Source organism: Calypte anna, chromosome 20 (assembly GCF_003957555.1).
Source record: "Calypte anna isolate BGI_N300 chromosome 20, bCalAnn1_v1.p, whole genome shotgun sequence".
NCBI classification, from domain to species: domain Eukaryota; kingdom Metazoa; phylum Chordata; class Aves; order Apodiformes; family Trochilidae; genus Calypte; species Calypte anna.
The window spans coordinates 531,169-550,122 of NC_044265.1; the positions used below are offsets into that span (position 1 = coordinate 531,169).

Here is an 18,954-nt window from a genome sequence, read left to right on the forward strand (position 1 = left end):
TTTCTGATGTCGGTGGTGCCTCCTGTGCCACAGGACTGAGCTGCAGGTCAGCACCAGTGAGCTGCTGTAAAAGAAAGAAAACAAAATATGCCAGACCAAGCAATCTGACAAAACTCTTTTTGTCTGTGTTGCAGTATGAGCAAGGAGCTTGCCCAGCCTAGGCTGGAGCTTCATGTGTGCCACCCTGTCCTCCTTGGAAAGGGACTGAGGAGATGGGAGAAGTACCTGTTCATGTCTTGTAAAGGGGAAGAAATGCCGTTTCCCTGGGGTGGAGTTTCACACATTTAAGGTAACAATTGTGTACAGGCAGCTAAAAAGTGGAATCAAAAAACATTCTGCCTTCTTGTGTTATTCCCTGAGTGAAATATCTTTCATTAACCTTTTCTTCACTACAGACATATCTTAGGTTCTTGAGGATTTTGCTGCCCTTCTTGTGTTCTAAGAAAAATTCTTCCCAAATAAGAAGTGGTCTCATGATTTCAAGTTCTGTATTTTGTAATAAGTGTTGCACTTTTCTTTTTTCTCTACTTCTCACTACCCAAACTTCTCCAGGGACCTTTTTTTTTGCACGACTTATTCTTGCAGCCATTTTCTCAGGGTGCCTAGAGTAGACTTAGGGGAAAAAAAAAAAAAGTCCTCAGAATTGCACACCACAGGAGCCCTGAGTGTCACAATGCCAATAAACAGTGGCAAATCTCCAAACGTGGTGGGAGGTGGTGACCCTTGTGTTTGGAGACACTTGTGGTACACGTCAGGTCCCTGCTGAGGAGGTGCCTGCTGGTCTCCTTAAAATGCTGTGCTACACCTTTGGTATGAGGGAAGCAAGGGGGTTTAGAGTTCTTTTTCTGTTTTTTTTTTTTTTAAAAAGACCTCTGTTTTGGGCCCCAAAAGCTAGTGAAGTCCTTAAGGATTCTTATGGTTCCTCCATTCCCAGTGGATTTTGGTGTCTGTGTACTCACTGGCTGTTACACCAGTTGTAAAGCAGGTAACTGTGGGTTGGGGGTCACCTGCTGGCGAGCAGCTCTGAGGAAAAGGACCCTGGATTCCTCCTGGCCCTTGTGGCACCTTGGGATGCACTGAGCAGAGGGTGGGCAGGCTGAGGGAGGTTCTCCTCACCCTCTGCTCTGCTGTCCTGGTACAGCTGGAGATCTGCATCCACTTCTGGGCTCCCAGAACCTATTGGGAGAGTCCAGTGCAGAGCCAGGAAGGTGGCCTCTGTCTGAGGCATCTGTCACCCAAGGAAGGGCTGGGGGAGCTGGGTCTCTTCAGCCTGGAGGAGACTGAGGAGGGAATCTCACTGATGCTCACAGGTATCTAAGGTGCCAGGTGTCAGCAGGATGAGGCTGCCGGGCTCTTTCCAGTGGTGTCCAGTGACAGAACAAGGGGCAGTGGTCACAAACCAGGATAGAGGAGGTGTAGGACCAACGTGTGCCTGTGCTGAGGTATGAAGTGTCATTTCAGATTGCATGGGCACTCCTTCTGTCCCTGCATCTCATTCCCTTGGGCTTTGTGCTCTCTGTGAGAGAACTGATGACCTGTGCTGGAGCTCTGCCATGTTGTGAGGCTGAGATGGAGTCTGATGGTTCAGCTTCCCAGCTCCTCTGCTGCTGGGGTGCAAGGTTGCTCCTCCAGTGTGGTTTCCTGATTCCATGACCCTGCTGGTCTGGGTAGAACAGATGATTTCAGGAGAGTGACAAAATTGCTGTAGTCTTGATTGAAATGTGATGCAAACCTGAATCTGCTGTAGGCCTGAAAAAGGTGTGGGCTTCCCCCAGTGTCTTTATGTGGGGCTTCAGGTGACAGTGCAGGAGCATTGCAGGGGGAAATGGGTGTAGCTTGGCCTTCCAGACAGCTCCTAGGTCAGGAGGAGGTTTGCACAGAGCAGAGTGCTGGAGGACTCAGCCCCCCACTTGCTGTACCCACTCTGGTAACACAGTTCCCCATCTTCCCAGCAAGGTGGACGAGATGGCACACAGCAGAGGTGACTCTGCTTGGTGGCTTTATGGCTGTCACAAGGTCCCCTTTCAGGAAACGTGCCCATGAATGCAGTCTGATGTTCAACTTGCTCCACATTTTAGCTTGAGGGAGTTGGATGACTTTGAGGGGTTTTTGTACAGATGTGTGCTTTTGGCTGTGGTGGTACCTCCTGACCCACACCAGAGATCTGCAGGACTAGGGCCCTGTCCAATGGATGTCAGCACAAAAATGACAGAGAAAGTTTGAAGATGTTCAGAGTTGTTGCCTTTATCTCTGACAATCCAATTTGTCCTCAAAACCTGCCAAATTCTTGATCCTCATGGTGGCAGCCTGCTCTGGAAGATAGGTTTCCAGGTCAAACTGGTCACTGATCTCTCCCTGGCATGCTGGAAGGGGGTGGCATGCTGGGCAAGCCCTGTTAGGATTCCAGGAAGAATCTCAGCCTCCTCCATCACTGCTAGTGGGCAGGCTGTGATAATCTGTGCTGCTATTCCATTTGTCCTTGGAATGTGTTAGATGTCGGACATCTAACCAGGAGGCCCAGCACTTGTCCCCAGAGGACTGGGACCTGCAGGGGTGTCCAGGCTGGCCAAAATCCAGCTGGTTTCAGGCTACCTGCAACAGCCCCATTGAGGTGGGGAGCTGAGTGGATCATACGTAAAAAGATCCTTTTTTCATCAGGGAGGCTTTATTCATGGTGTAGCTTTCATGCCAAGAAACTTACACAGCTGAGGAGCCAGACTTAGCTCACTGATACTCTGGTATGAATTGGGAATAATTCTTCTGATTTCACTACAGCTTTGCAATATGATAATGTCATAGAGTGGATCTCTGTGATGAATAGGGCCTTGCAGTGGGACAAGAAGAGCAGCAGACACTAGATCTGGACCACATAGCTCAAAAGAAACTTTCAGTCCTCATGAGGCAGCCTTACTACTTAATTATTCTTGCAAAAAAATAGGGCATCTCCTATTCCTTTTTTCTCCAGAGTCTTTTCCAAAGGTTTCCTTACCCTTTGTTGTATGCAGGGTACACCTTGTATTTCAGGGGCTGGGAAAGCTGCAAGCTTTTGGGGTGCCCTGTGTGTTCCAGCTTTGTTTGTCACCTCCCTGAATTGGGAGAGGCTGATCTCAGCTTGGTAACAGGGTAAGTGAGCTCAAGGAGCTGGTCCAACAAGGTGGGCATCCAAACCTGGAGGGCAGGGCTCCTTCGCCAGGACTCCTGCATCCCAGCCCAGCAGGATCTGTGGCACTACAGGAGCTGTATTTGTTGTCCTGCTGCTTGCTCTCTGATCAGATGGACTCAACCTGCCTGATGTTGTACCAGCAAAGGCAATGGTGCTTTCAAGCCTTTATTTCCCAGTATTCCTTAATTCCTTGAATTGAGTGCTCTGAGAGTGTGTGAGTCTCTCTGATCCAAAGCTATTGAAGCCTTTGGAAAGTCTCTCACTGTTTTACTGGCTCTTGGATGTGATTCTAGCTCTACAATCTGAGAGTAGCTGCCAAGCTGGTGCAGGTTGGCCCCAGTCCCTATGTCCTCCCTTTCCTCTCCCCAGCATCCATGGAAAAGACAGGATGAATCAAACCCATGGGGTTGGAAATGTGCAGTGCTCTCCAGGTGCTTCCTCTTTCCTTTGGCATCTTGGATGCTTTCCGTGGCAAAGAGGCTCTGCCCTTAGTGCCAGCAGCTTTCTGGTGAGCAGAGTCTCTGGAATGTGAAATTCTAGCATTAAATCCCTTCACAGTCACAGAAGCTCCTGCTGTCCATCCAGGCCAGCTCTGCTCACAGCTGTGATGCTTCTGCTCTTCCTAATGTGTAATGCTGAAAATCCTCAGCTATTTTTTGCAGCTATAATTAATCAAGGAAGAAGACTCACTTATTTTCTTTTTTTTTAATACACTATTCACCCACGTCTTCAGGGAGGAGAAGGGTTAACGAAACTCTATTTCCCTGGATGCCTTTGTCCTGTGGTTGAGAATTATTTTTAAACTGCCCATGATGTTGTGAGTTGGGTTGTTGGAGGTTTGGGTTTTTGGGTTTTTTTTCTTTTTTCAGTTGTCAAAATGTCAGTTCTAATGAAAGTCTCCACAGGCATGCTGTACCTAAGTGATTTAAGCCTTTAGGCTAAGCAGGCTGCTGATAGCATTTTCAGATGAGTCAGAAAGGTTTGTGTGTGTCTTTTTTTTTAAAATATATTTGTGTTTTGTTTGAATGTCTTCATCAAAATTGATTGTTGAAGTGTTTTTTTTTTTTTCCTTTGCTAAGCTGCTGCCTGTCAGCTCACCAGAGAGCTGCTTGGAATTCAGCATCTCACCCAGCAGTTACATTGGGGGAAAAGGAAGTGCCTGTGTAATAACAATAATTGAAAATTAATAGTAGATTAAATTAATACATAATTAGAAAACACTAATGCTCCCTGTGAACAAAGGCTGATTCCTATAGGAGCTTTATGAATTGAAAAGTGTACGAGGCTTTCCCTGGGCCTTGTCTATTCCAGCCTGCAGATCATTAAAGCAATTATAATTTCACAGAGGTTTGATCTGGAATTGATTTCTTTGTGATAATTCAATTTAGAGGCTTGCTTCCTCCAGGGTAGAAAATGACAGAAGATGAAGTGTATAAATCCTTGGCAGTGTCTGCAGGCAGGAGTGAGGACTGGCACCCAGCCAGGCAGGATGTGCTCCCAGGAGCTGGGGATGTGTGCTGGGACCTCCTGATCCTTTCCTCATTAAACTCTGGGAGCTGCTTTGTGCCAAACCATGTTGGAACCAGAGCTGGGTTGAGGGGTGCAGGGGATGTACAGGGGATTTGGGTCATCTTGGCACTTCTTGCTTGGGGGTGTATGGGAAAAATCCTTGTTCCCCAGCCCTTAGTGAAACTTAGGCAGGTCATTCCTCAGGGTGTCCTGCCACTCAGCCAAACTTGGTGTTTCACAACTCAAGTTGTGAGCTGCTTTGGGCTCCTACTGATGAGCAGAAGCCAAAGCAAGCCTGTCTGGAGCTGAGAGGAGCCTGGAAACTGCCCTGATGATGCAGGGTGAGCTTCAGCCATGGATCTTCAGCTGCTCCAGAACCAGGACCCCTCCTTCAGCCTGGCTCTCTCCCTCTCCTCGGTGTGTTTTTGGGACTGGCAGTAGCTGTGTTCAGCTGTGCCCAGGCTGGGACAGGCAATGCTGTGCTGACCTCTCTGGAGCAGGGAGTCAGGGTAGCTCTGTGCCAGGACTTCTTGCTGGAGGCTGTGGCCAAAAGTCATTTTAGTTGTGCCCTTGGCTCTGAGGAGAGGCCGATGGTCTCCTGCTTCTTGGTGGCTCCATACCTGACTGCCAAGGTGCAGGCATCTTCAGGAGCAGGAGTCCTGTCTGTGAGCAGGTCTGCTCCAGGCCAGGCTGAGTGTCCCGAGCAGCTGGGGACAGGGATGGAACCAGAGGGGCCATGTATGCAGTGAGGCTGTGCTGTCCCTGCTGCCAGCTGTGTCACCTGCAGGCTGCTGTGCCTGGCGTGCAAGGCTGTTCAGATAAACACTGCCTGTGTCCTATGGCTTTGTCTTCATGTTTCCCTCTTTACCTCCACCATCTTAACCCTATGAAGTTCAACAAGACCAAGTTCAGTGACCTGCACATAGGATGAGGCAGCACTGAGCACAAATCCAGTCTGCTTGGAGAAAGGATTGAGAGCAGCCCTGAGGAGCAGGACTTGGGTTGTTGGGTGATGAGAAGCTCCCCATGAGCTGGCAATGGGTGCTGACAGCCCAGAAACCATCAGTGTCCTGGGCTGCATCCCCAGCAGGGAGGGGATTGTGCCCTTCTGATCCACTCATGGGAGACCCCCTGCAGTGCTGGGTCCAGTTCTGGGGCCCTCAACACCAGAAGGACACGGAGCTGTTGGAGTGAGGCCAGAGGAGGCCCTGGAGCTGCTGGGAGGGCTGGAGCAGCTCTGGAGCCAGGCTGAGAGTTAGGGGTGTTCAGCCTGGAGAAGAGAAGGCTGCAATGGGGAGACCTTAGAGCACCTTCCAGTGCCTGAAGGGGCTCCAGGAAAGCTGGGGAGGGTCTTGGGACAAGGGCAGGGAGGGATGGGATGAGGGGGAATAGTCTCAAGCTGAAGGAGGGGAGATTGAGATGAGATCTTAGGAAGCAATTGTTTGTTGTGAGGGTGCTGAGCCCCTGTCCCAGGGTGCCCAGAGAAGCTGTGGCTGCCCCATCCCTGGCAGTGTTCCAGCCCAGGTTGGATGGGGCTTGGAGCACCCTGGGCTGTGGGAGGTGTCCCTGAGCATGGCAGGGGTGGCACTGGGGGAGCTTTAAGGTCCCTCCAACCCAAACCAGTCTGGGGTTCTGTCATTCTTAAATCATCTGCTTTTGCTGTAGAACAAAGGCACGGGTAGGATGCCTCTCCCAACATGTGCCAAGTCAGCTGCTCTGTGTCTCTGTGTCCCAGCGGGGTGCAGCAGAGCTGGGTGCTGCCTCTGTCACCTCTGTGTCCCCTCCTGGTGACAGCCCTGCTGGGTGCAGCAGCACAGCCTGTGGCTGCCTTGCTTGGGGCAGAGTCATGGACTTGATGGGCTTGTGGAGGCTTTTGTTTGGTAGCCCCACCTGGGTGTTATCCTGGAACAAGCAGAGAGAAGAGGAAGGGAGGAAAGAAAATTAAGTAGAAGACAACAAAATACCACGAATCCAGTGCAGCAGAGCAGATAGGGACCTCGTGAAAAATAGTGATAAAAGTTTGCAAAGCAACTGCCGTGCAGCATCCCTCCCCTCCCAGCCAGGCTGCTGGGATGAAACACAGCCAGCTGAAACCAGGACAGGCAGAAAGAAATATCCCTTTGTTAATTTGTTTTATCCTTGGCCCAACACGATATTTAATTTTTTTTCTTTTGTAGCTGTGTACAAACAACCTGCCTTTCCCTGAGCTCGGGGGCTGCCTGCCTGGGAGTGCTGGGGGAGCAGCTGGTGAGGCTGGGCTTCTCTTCCTGAGGATCAAATTGGGTTTGTTCAAGGTGTGACTTCAGTCACTGTTCCTTTTCAGGGCTTTTTTTTTTAATTGTTATTTTTTAATTTCTAAACATAATGGAACTTGTTCAGAAGATGGACAAGACAAGGAGACTTTCAGCTGTAATTACATTTGTCAGGCTTGGTGGTGATGATAAGGGAATGTCAGGGAAAGGTGATTAACAAAATCCATTGTTTCAATCAGAGGTAGGCAAGAGGGACTCAGGGTTGGGGTGCATGAGGCCACTTCACAGTAGTGAGCATTTATTCACTGAGTGGGTCTGTTTGGAGCACTTTCATCTCTGTATTTAGTGAGGGGAAAAGGCCCTCTCAGCCCTGCAAGAGTTGTACCCTCCAGAGTTCTCCCAGGTGGGTTCTCCCCTTCTGGAGGGGTCCCCAGTGGTGGGTGCTGTAGGGAGCTGGGGGCTGCCCTGCTCTGCAGGAGGTTACCCCGGGGTGGTCTTCAGGAGGACCCCGTGATCAGAGGGTGTTGCTGACCATGGGCAGGTGAAGTGACACCCCCCATCATGTCACACCTCCTTGTCATGACCCAGCAACAAACAGGACTTGGGGCTGCTTTTTCCTGAGGTGGAGAAGTGCAGTGTATTTCAGTGCCTTTGTGTTTCAGACCTGTTCCCCTTTTTTCTGGATCCCTTTGAAGGAGTCTCCCTCCACGCCATAACCTGTAGCTGAGAGCTCTGAGGAGCAGCAGCCAGCACCCCACTCCCATCTGCAGCAGCTTTGGGAGATGGGAATGGGAATGTGTCTGTAAAGCTTCTGGTGAAGCACCTGACACAAGAACATCTGACACCCTGAAAGTCGTGGTCACAGAATAAAACCAGATTGGGAGAACGTGGTGTTTCCCACATGAGTGTTGGGTTTTGCAGCACCACTCTGAAATGTGTTGTTGGGAATGTCAGTAAAGTGACACATCGAAATGGGGCTATTTTGGTGTTTTGAAAGACTGGTTGACAGAAAATCAAACCTTTTATTTTTCCTTTCACATTTCTCATTGGGAAAAACATAACTGCACATTTTCTTTCAGGAAAATGGAAGCTGTTTTGTTGAGGATTCTTTAATGTTTGTGAAGACCCCACATGTTGGAGGCTGCTGCAGGCCTTGGGGTGTCACTTGCTCTTTCCCTGACCTGTGTCCCTCAGCTGCCATGGGGACTCCTTGCTGGCCAGAGCTGCAGCAGCACTCACTGAGTTCTGTGTCTGCTGCTCTATCCCAGGAAGGAGCTTTACTGTTTCTGCAGCTTCCTCCTCACCTGATAATATATATATATATATTGTTATTATTATTTCTGGGATCTGCTTAGTTCTGTAAGAGCTTCTTCCTTTTAAAGAGAAAAGGTTAGGATGCTGCAGATAACATCTGTACCTTACATGGCTGCATGAGTGGTGTGTTCCTGGTGACTGACATGAAATCTGTTGAGATCCAAAGGAGTGGGGTGAGGTGTGCTGCCCCTTGCTGGATGTGTTCCTCCCTTTCCGAGCAGTGATAATGCTTGGTAATGAGAAACTGTTTTGGCTTTACTGGAGTTTCTATATACTTTTGACCATAGCTTTTTGTCTTTCTCCTTCCTTCTGGTCTTTCAGTGGAAATGGACAGAGCTGGACCATTTCTTTCTGCAGGTGAAATGAGTCCAGAAAAGGAATTTTGGTCTTTTCCAGCTGCACTGCTGGCTTTAATGTGCTGTGACATCTGGGCTAACTTGCTTTAAAATCTGGGCAGTGGTGGCTTGGTGGCTGCCCCTGCTTGGGTCAGATCTGGGTGTGCAAAGGACATTATTAAACTCAGGCTGTGTCTTCACCAAGTTACACTTGGAGTAGGTGGGATAGAAGGAAGTGGTGACTGTCTGTAGATGTTTTTATCACCAAATAGTGGAGATGTGGAGGTTGTTCCTGGCTGGAGGATCTCCTGAGTCCAGACACAAGGCTGATTGTCACATCTGTGCATGTTGTCACCCACCTGAAGGATGTAAATACATCCCAAGGGGTGAGTGAGGCAGGCCTGGAAAAGCAGCTCTCAGGTCGTTTTTCACTCGGTGTCAAGATGAACGTGTGTGATAACAAGCTCCAATATGTAAGAAAAATGGTGCTTAAAGCATCTGGGTCACATGGAGCTAATTGTGTCTAAGCTCACTGATTCTATACCCCAATTAATCCCCTGTGCTCCGAGGAAGCTGCGGGAGGGCTGAGCTTTGCTGGTCCCTGGTGGAGGGCACAGCACAGCATTTGGTTGTAGAAAAGCAGCCAGATGTTCAGAAAAGATTTTGGGACCAATATGAGCGATGCCCTTATCTGAAAGCTGCCCAGGGCTGTGAAGCAGCAGCATCAAACATGCTGTTTCATGAAAAGCCACGTGTTGGTGGCTGTTTTTATATAAAATTCAGAGATGCTGTTTGCTCTGGGGGTTGGATCTTGGTGCTCTCATGGGAACTCAGGCTGGACCCTCCCTGTCTGGGGGTGGGAGAAGCACAGCACTGCTCCAAATATTTTTCTTGAGCTGTTCTAAATTTTTTCCCTTTTTTTTTTTTTTTTTTTTCCAAGTTGCTACAAAAAGCAGCTGTGGTTGTGCAGAGGGAGGGTTCAGCCTCTGCAGAGGGGTTGGTGCGTGTCAGGGCTGATGTGAGAAGTGGGAGTCCCCAGACTGCTCTTGAAAATTGAGGTGCTTGGGTGCAGCCCCTGGCTTTGGGGCACTTTGTGTGCTTTCAGTGGTGCAGCTGAGCCCCAGCTGAGCCCCATGCCCACAGATTTCCTGTGGCTCCCTCCCAGCCCTGTGCTTCACACCCCTCCTCCTGTGCCTGAGCAGGTTGGAATATGCCCAATATGCCCCTTGCTGTTTGTGTCCTGCTCAGTGTGCATTTGGGTGTCTGTGTTGGATCAAAACAAACCCTTCTGCTGCAGGAGACAAGGTCTGAATTTGATGCCTTTGCCTTTTGGTGAGGTTGGAGAGCAATGTGTTTAATGGGAGGTCTCCAGGTCAGTGGGGGTGGTGTTCCCACCTTTCCTCATGTGCTTGCCTTGCTTTCACCCCTTGCTAAGGCACAGGGTGGTGACATTTGAGTCATCTGAAGTGCTGAGATGCTTTTAAAAACTGTTTAAGGACCAGGAGAATTGAGATATTCGGCCCATTGGGATATGGGCTGAATCCTGCCTGTAGCTGGGTGTAAGGCAGCTGAGCTTATGGAGTTTGGGGTGGATTCAGGGCAGAAGCTCGAGGACCTCACAAAGATGCTCAGGTCTCTTCTTGTCAATGAGCTGGGAGAAGAGCAGGGTACAGCCTGTGGATTCAAGAGCTGAGTTCTCAGCTGCTGCCTGTGCTCTGGTGAGGGGAAAGTCTCAACCTCTTCCCTTCCACATGCAGATCCATCCTCTTGGGCCAGCCTGGATCCCTCAGATGAAATCTGCCATCACAATTCCCAGTGACCTGTAAGGTGGTTGTGTGGGGGGTTGCTGATCAAAGGGGCAGCTCCGTGGGGTGCTGCGTGGGCTCTGCCCCTGCAGGGCAAGGACCAGAGATGGCTGCAGGGGATGAGCACGAGGCTTGGCTGCTCCATCATCAATTCTGCCCACGCTGCTCCATCACCTCTGCCAGGCCTTTCTGTCCCCTGAAATCTCCTGTTCCTTTCACGTTCTCTTCTTCCTTTCCAGTGGGCATCTTTATGTTTGCAGCCAGGGCAGTGGCTTTGCCAGTCCCAGGGATCTCTGACTCAAAAGGTGGGTGTGAAGTCACCCATGGTTCAACAAAGCACTGCCCTGCCATCCTGCAGTGATCAGTCTGAGCCCCATCAAAGCCTTTTCCTGGTGTCACAGGGGACTTGCAGGATCCTGGTGGAAGGGAATTGCTCATCTGCACAACTGGATTTCTGACACGGTGGGAAAAGACACATTGGAGGCTGCTGAGCTAATAGACTGGAGTGAGGATGATACAGACATGTCTGGCATCACTGCAGCCTTTCTGCATCACTGATGAGAGAGGCTGAAGATCACAGGAAGGTTTGAATTAGATTGGCACGAAAATCCCCAGGAAGTTCTCTGCGCTGCTGCAGATTTTAAGGAGATGTTACAGCCACAGTCTGGGTGAAAAGAAAGCTTAGTATTGGCTTATCTTTAGGCCCTGAGTACATTCAGCAACATCTTCACTATTGCAGAGAGGCAAGGTGGAGAGCAGCTTTTCTGTGAAGGGGAAGAAGGAAAATAATTTCCAGGTGTAAGGTAAGGTCAGTGGGGACCTCTGGATTGCAGAGGAGACGTGGTGGAGCAGGCAGAGAGCATGTCCAGCCTTTGTCTGATCTGTCCTGCTTCTCTGAGCCCTGGACTTTTCCTGTCATCATCTTTGCTCTCTTTCCATATCTACACTTTCCAATATACACACCAGCCCAGCACAGAAGAGTATCTAATGCATTTTGATTTGTTGGTCAGATTTTAAACTGGCACCATAGTTTATGAAGATTAAAAGCTTTTTTTTTTTTTTTTTGAGAAAAAATCTTGAAGGTCCATGTGCAAGCCTGGATGCTGATGCTAAAGAACCATCACATTTTAAGCTGTATGACTTGACTAATGACTTAATGGGCTGCCCAGGGAAGTAGTGGATTCTCCATCCCTGGAGATATTTCAAAAGAGCCTGGATGTGGCACTCAGTGCCATGGTCTAGCAACCGCAACGGTGGTTCAAGGGTTGGACTCGATGATCTCTGAGGTCCCTTCCAACCCAGCCAATTCTATGATTCTATGATTGTCACCAATAACGTGGCATTTAAACCAGAAAGAGGGAAGCAGCTTTAGTGATCTTAAATATTCCCGTTGTCCCAGTGCTTCATCTTGAAACTAAATGAAACTTACACCCACATGCACTAGGAACACTGCAGGGTTTGTATTTTCTTTGGATTGGTTTTGCTAGACCAGGAAATACCTGGATGCCCATAATTATTCTTCCTCCTGCCCAAACAGCCAGGAAGGATCCAGCCTTGAGCTGCAGTGGTGGTTGGATGTAGGAGAGACTTTGTGCCTGGCAAACAGATGGGTTGACAACCTTGGCTTGAGCATAATGTCTCATGGAAACTTTTTCTCACTGGAAGAGGAAGCTGTTTCTCAGGGGGAGGTGCAGCAGGACACCAGGGGTGTGTGGGTGCTGTTGTGATGGCACCTCTGGTGTGACTGGGCAAGGTCAGTGCTGAACCGGTGTAGGGGTTGCTGAGGAGCAGCTGCTTCCTCCTCAGTCCAGATCTGACTCTGTGGGTGAGGAAAGGGCAGCACGTGTCAGGCTTGCAAAGTGTTTTGGGCTCCCTTGGGATGAGAGGGGGAATATGAAGGAAGTTTGCATTTAATATACCACTTGTAATGGCAGGACTTTCAGGGGAGCCCAGCTATCTTACTGACTTGCATCTTACTGAATTCCAAGGGTATTTGATCACCTGCCTGCCCTGGATGTTTTTGAAAAGCAGGAGGGAATGCACAGACTTAGCCATGTGGAGTGCCCCCAGTAAAGAGAGGTGCTGAGCCCTACAGGGAGAAATTTATTACACAAAGAGGAATGGCTCTGTCTCTCCTGTGATGTGCTCAGCAGTGTGTTTCTTATGATCTACCTTTAGTTACCAGCAAAATTTGTTTTAAATTGGATTCTTGGAGAAGAGGCAGCAAGACAAACGTAGCAAGAAGCTGCCCTTTGGTGAGCTGGGCTGTGCTGTCCTGGCTGGCAGCAGGAACCTTAGCTGATGCTTAAGAGGTCTGTGCTCTTGCCTTCCCAGGAGCAGAAATCCCAAGCTGATATTTCTCCCTCCACAAGACTTTTATGTTTTCTAAGTGGCATGGATCTGCTTAGCTATGTGAACAAAATACTTTTCCTTTCTGTTTTCCTTTTAGCTTAAGCCAATGATAATGAGAAATCAATGTAGGAGTTGTGCTGAGTCAGACCAGGGATGATGGTCTTTGAGATGAGGAAGATGCTTATTGAAACCAGGATGCTGAGGACTCTGGTAAAATGGCCAGGACTGGCATGTGCCAGGGGTCAGGACTGGGTGTTCTGGGGATGCTGCTTTGTGGGAGGGTGCTCTGGAGCTGCCACTGCTTGGGTGTGTTCATCCTCCTGTAGGCATCTCCAGCAGTATACAGGTGGCATCTGCTGTGTTTTTCTAGGTACAGCCATGCTCCCAAGCCAGACACAAGCTGGAATGGTTTCCAGGGCACTGAGCAAGAGCTAAGGAGCCCTTGGGACAGACTGCACATCCCTCCATGTCCCCTGCCTCTGCCTCTCACACAGACAAGGTTGCTCAAAGCCTCATCCAAGGCCTTGGAAACCTCTGGAGTGAGTCTCACCACCCTTGTACTGAAGAACTTCTTGTCTAATCCTCTTCTCCTTCAGTTTAAAACCATTTCCCCTTGTCCTGTCACTGGGCATTCTTATGAAAGGTTGGTTCCCTTCAGGTACTGGAAGGCAGCTCTGAGGTCCCCCTGGAGCCTTCTCCAGGCTGAACAATCCCAGATGTTCCAGCCCCTGGATCATCTTTGTGGCCCTTTCTGGGTTCTTGCTGAGGACTTTCCCATGCTTTGGGCTTCCCCCATAGGGCTGAGGGCTTCTGGTTCCCACATCTCCAGGGCATGCAGGGATGTAGAGAAGGGAGAGAGCTGTTGTGGTGGCACTGCCATCCTCTGTCTGATGGGATTGCTGTTGGGAATGTGCCCCAGAGGATGGAAAAAGCCATTCCCTGCTAGTGACCCTCTGCTTCTCACTTGTAGGTAAATCACTACCTACTCATCACTGGCAGGTAGTTTCATCCAGTTGGTCAAGAGGAGGTCCTGTATTAGGTCTTTTTTTGTAAGATAACTTTTTTTTTTTCATGAAATTTTAAGTGTCTGGGAAAATACAGATGTGCCAGGGAAAATGTTGAAGAGAAAGAGATGTTGCACTGAACAGTCTGTTTCAAAAACTCAACTTCTTCGTTTCAAATTCAACCTCTTCATCTGGAATTTCAGCTTGTAATGAAGTCTTTTTTTCTAATGTTTGTTTCTATTAATAGGACCTCATGGTAAATCCAAGCAATTTGTGGAAGTCACCCTTTATTGCAGTGCTGGTCAGATAAAACCCAGACTTTACAGCAAAGGAAAAGCAGAAGTTTAGCTGAGCACCAGGGAGTTTTGAAAGCTTGAGTGTTTGGATCTTCAGTATCCTGGGTGTAACAGATACGTATGTTCAGGTCTCTCAGCTGTGCAGATCAGATTTCTGCTGGGACCCATTACTCAGCAGGGGTTTGGGGTTTTTCCAGGCTCATTTCCCTTGTCCTCCTTTCAAACCCAGCCACCTCACCTTTGGTAGGACTGTTCTGATGAGTAGTTTTGGACTACAGCTGAAATATTTCTGCTTTTAAATGAAGGTCAACTTGTGTTGTGGGTCAGTTCACTCCACTCCTGTATTTCCTTCCTCACCTTATTTGTGTTGGGTGCCCCATTCCCTGGTCTCAGCACAGGGGTGTGAGGACTGTCCCGCTTGGAGGGGACATGTTCCTACTCACATCTGCAACTCAAGCTGCTGCTGCTCACCACCCAATCTCCAAAGTTTGCCACTCCCATCCTGTCCACCCAAGGAGATGGAGTCTTCTCCCAGAAGCTGGTACCAGGGAGGAGCTCTCTGTCCCAAGGGTATCTGGGGCACCTGGGGATGTAGAAACCAACATTTCCCATTGCCCACTGGGAGATTTGCTTTGTGAAATACCCCGACAGGATGTAGGCAGTGTTGTTTAGAAGAAGCCAAACTTTGTAGAATCCCAGACTGGTTTGGGTTGGAAGGGACCCTAAAGCTCATCCGTGGTCAGGGACACCTCCCACAGCCCAGGGTGCTCCAAGCCCCATCCAACCTGGGCTGGAACACTGCCAGGGATGGGGCAGCCACAGCTTCTCTGGGCACCCTGGGACAGGGGCTCAGCACCCTCACAACAAAGAATTGCTTCCCAATATCTCATCTCAATCTCCCCTCTTCCAGTTTAAAACCAATTCCTCTTGTCCTATCATTGTATGTTCTTGTCAAGTCCCTCCCCAGCTTTCCTGGAGCCCCTTCAGGCACTGGAAGGTGCTCTAAGGTCTCCCCATTGCTCCCTTCTCTTCTCCAGGCTGAACACCCCCAACTCTCAGCCTGGCTCCAGAGCTGCTCCAGCCCTCCCAGCAGCTCCAGGGCCTCCTCTGGACTCACTCCAACAGCTCCGTGTCCTTCTGCTGTTGGGGACCCCAGAGATTTGGAACAGCTCATCTGATGGATGGCTGCCTGGGTTCTTGGTACTGCCCTAAAGCAGAGTGAGCTCTGGTTTTCAGGAGGAGGCCAGGACAGACTGTGAGCAGCTGCCCCAGCTGTGGCTCCTGTGGGATGGGGCTTCCTCTGCTGCATCACCCACTGCTCCAGACACCAGGTTTCATCAAGTGGTTTTGATGAAGAGCTCTCAGAGTCGTTCAGCTTCAAAAAATGCTCGAAATTCACACTGTGCTGCTTATTAGTGATTGGCCTGAGAAGTTAGAGGGTTTCTAAGAGTGATTGCAATGAGGAAATGAGCACATCCAGCTTGCAGCTGGGAAGAGAAGTTTCATTCCCACCAACAGACTTGGAGAAATTTGAGTAGCAGGGGAATGTGTACCTAAGGGAAAGCTGTGGAAGAGGAAGAGAACAGGACTTTGCTGCTTAATTTGACTCTCATCTGGTTGTGCAAATAAATATTTTGTTTAAATTGGCCCCAGACATGACTGCAAACATCTATTACAGTTCCTTCAGATGTTTGTTAAGGATTTTCTTTAAAGTGCTCCTTAATCAAATGCTCTTATTTTATCATGACTGAGTTGTTTGTGTAATTGCTTCCTCCTTTTCCCACACACCAGCACTTGAGAAGCAGTTTACTGGAAAAACCCTTGAGGAGAAGGCTGTGATCTTAGGAGCTTCATCTTCTCCCTGGTGAGAGCTCTTCTCTCTCCCAGCTCTCTTCAGTGTCTGGAGCCAACCCCAAGTGGAGATGTTGCCTCTCAGAAGCTCTGGGCCATTTGGCCACCCAGAGCCAAACAAGAGAAGGCCCGGGCCACCCCATCACCAAGCAAACCCTCATCCCCTTGGCTGTGCTACCCTCTCCCTGCCCAAGTGGGAGAAGTTACTCAAGGTGCAAATACAGCTCTGAGTAGTAAGGCAGCCATGTGTAAGGGTGGCTCTTCTCCTGCCAATAGCTGCTCCATGGCTGGAGGCCATTTCTTGGCTCTGCTTCATTTCCCTAGCTGTAAAAATAACCTAATGGGCAAACCTCAGGCTCCAGTTTCACTGGGGAAAATTTTCTTGTTGCTTTCCCAAATGCTTTGTGCTCCTGGTGCCACTCAGCCCCTGGTGCAGTGATGTGCCAGGAACTGCCATGGAGGGAAGAGCTGAGGGAGTTTTTCTGCACCTCCATGTGGGGGGCAGTTCAGATCCTGCTGCCAGCTCTGCCACCAGATGCTTTTCTACCTTGAGATGAATTAAAATGAGTTTGGGTTTCAGTGTCCCCACGAGGCTGGAGTGCTCAAAGTGTCTGTGGAACAGTGTGTGGAAATGTCTCAGAGGACCTGAGAAAAAAGGACTTGGGTTGTGGCACTGGACCCAGAGGTGTCCCACCTGCTGGAGGTGCCAGGTTTGCAGGGGCAGGGCTGCCACCTGGACCACCTGGCATGTCCCAGTCGTGTCCCCTCTGTATGGACAAGGTGCATGCTCAGAACTGGGTATTCCCCACCTGCCTGGGGTGGAGGAGGTGACACTCAGGTGGGCAGAAGACCTGTGGCTCTTTTGGGATGAGCTCCTGGCTCAGAAATGTCACTGATTTCAGAGGTCAGGGAGTTGTGACAATGAAGGCAGACAGGGTCTGTGTGGACATGGGGTCAGACCCTTTCCAGACAGGTCTGGAGATGGATGAGGCTGCTGTTGGTCACTGCCGTACTGTTACATGATGCACTTTAAAATAAGGGAAAAAAATGATGAATTTATGTTTTCCTGGGTCTTCCAACTGTTGCTTTCCCTGCTGCTCCCTCCATTCTTTGCTCCTGGAGCTTGTGCAGTGTACCAGTGGTGCCCAGTGAAACCTGTCTGAGAGCTGATGGGGTGATTTTAGTGGGTGGGTGAAGGTGCAAAGGATGTGTCTGCCAGACACAGTTGCTCATCAGAGATGAAGGGGCTCAAGCAAAGCAGCTGCTGAGACCCCTTGGACTTCCCTCCCTTGGTTTAACCAAGCCCAGTGGATGCTTGCAGGGAAACACCATTTCTTTGGTGGCAGCAGACTGAGGCTCTGCATGGTCATTCCAAGGGTGATTTGTAGCATTACCCTGCAGGGACACTCCATCCACCTCTGGGTGTGAGAAGATGTGGAGGGAAAATATTCTGGAGTTAAGCAGCATTGCTGTGGGTACAAGGCTGTGTGAAGGCTACCAAATTGTTAAATACTCCTTCCAGAAAGAGGGGCTTAGGGAAAAGCTCTGTATTCTGATGTGTCCAAAGAAGCCCAATCAGATAGATAATGATATTATATGATATTCATTATGTTATAATGGGTTTATGCTAACAGTTTCTTTGGGGGGCAGGGGAGGCATCTTGGAATGAATAAACTCCTCTCCTACAAAGCGTGTGGTACCTGAGGATCCACGGGAGAAAGAGAGGAGGATACTGCTCTGGAGAAGGGGCTGTTTCTGAGAGGGTGAAGTGTAATAAGATGTTTCTGACAGGAGGCCACAAGGGAGCTCTGTGTGCATGTGTACACATGGGCTCCAGGATATATTTATATATATATAAAGAAATATAACTCTCCACTCTGGAGCTGGATCCTGAGCAAATGCCACAATTATTGGAAAAGATGTCCTCTTCCTTCCATCTTGGAGATAGGACTTGAAGGAAGTACAAAAGTGTTTATGTGCCAATGACCTTGGATAAATTTGTTCTTCTCTTTTCTGGTCATTATTTCCATAAGGAAATAACCCTCCCTCCCCAAATTCCTATATTTTTTCCATCTGTGTCAAACCTCTGGCTGGCAGAGGTAACTTACTTGTGTGTCAGTAGTAATGCCAGTGGCTGCTTGTTTTCAGCTTGATCCATTCCAGGACAGCTGGATGTTCCTCTCCCTCTCCTAAGGCCAAACCTAACGAAGTCAAACCTCAGGCCAGGTTGGATGGGGCTTGGAGCACCCTGGTCTGTTGGGAGATGTCCCTGACCATGCAGGGCTTTGGAACTGGATGATGTCAGGGTCCCCTCCAACCCAACCCATTCTCTGGTTCTGTGATGAAGGAAACTGGTGAGATAATTTCTTCTTATATGGCAGCCTCATGGCTGTTGCATCCCAACTTGATCATACCAAGTGTGTTGATGCTTCAGCTCCAAAAGGTGTTTCTTCCAGTTTGATGTTCCTCATGAGAGTCAGGAGGAGCCGGGAATCTCTGAAGAGCAAAGCAACAAACCAAGGCTGCACCAGCCCCTTGCACTGGTGTGTGCTGGACTCTGGCCTGAAGGGAGCACCCAGCTTGGGTGTTTCTGTCTCGTAACTGCTTATGAAAAACCCCAAATGTAACCAAAGGGGGTGTTTGGGATTTTTTCTTCTCTTATGCTCACCTTTGGGAGCAGAGCTGGGGAGCAGTGCAGCCCCTCTGTGCTGGCAGCTTGTGGCATTGCTCCCAGGGCTGGCTCTGCTGTGCCTCAGGTGATTTTCCACCTGGCCTGGTGCTTGTCCCTGTGGAAAGCAGCTGGATCATCTCTCAGCTTTTGTGTGATCATCTCTCAGCTTTCGTGTGCTAGGATAAACAAACCAAAACTGGGCAACCAGCTTCCCATGGATGCTTCCCATCTGGTGCAGCAGTGGAGCTGGAGCTGTGTGATTCTGCACCCCATCTGCCCATCTCATCATCTGCAAAAGCCTTCCAAGCCATTAGGCTTTCTCCAAATGTCTCCCTCTGCATTTGGTGTGTGAATATCCCATTCCTGTGTCCAAGCTGCAGGGGTGACTTGGGGACATTCCCT

The 18,954-nt window shown here is 49.4% G+C and overlaps 1 protein-coding gene across 3 annotated transcripts in view; it reads left to right on the forward strand.

Moving 5' to 3' along the window:
- Positions 1-268: 268 nt before the first annotated feature.
- Positions 269-18,954, forward strand: part of RALY (RALY heterogeneous nuclear ribonucleoprotein) — a 109,061-nt gene continuing 90,375 nt past the window's right edge. For 2 of the 3 annotated variants that reach the window (XM_030463200.1, XM_030463199.1), the window contains exon 1: positions 269-289. The gene's annotated coding sequence lies outside the window, so the exon portion shown is untranslated. The remainder of the gene's footprint in view (positions 290-18,954) is intronic. The other variant, XM_008501245.2, reaches the window with a different exon arrangement.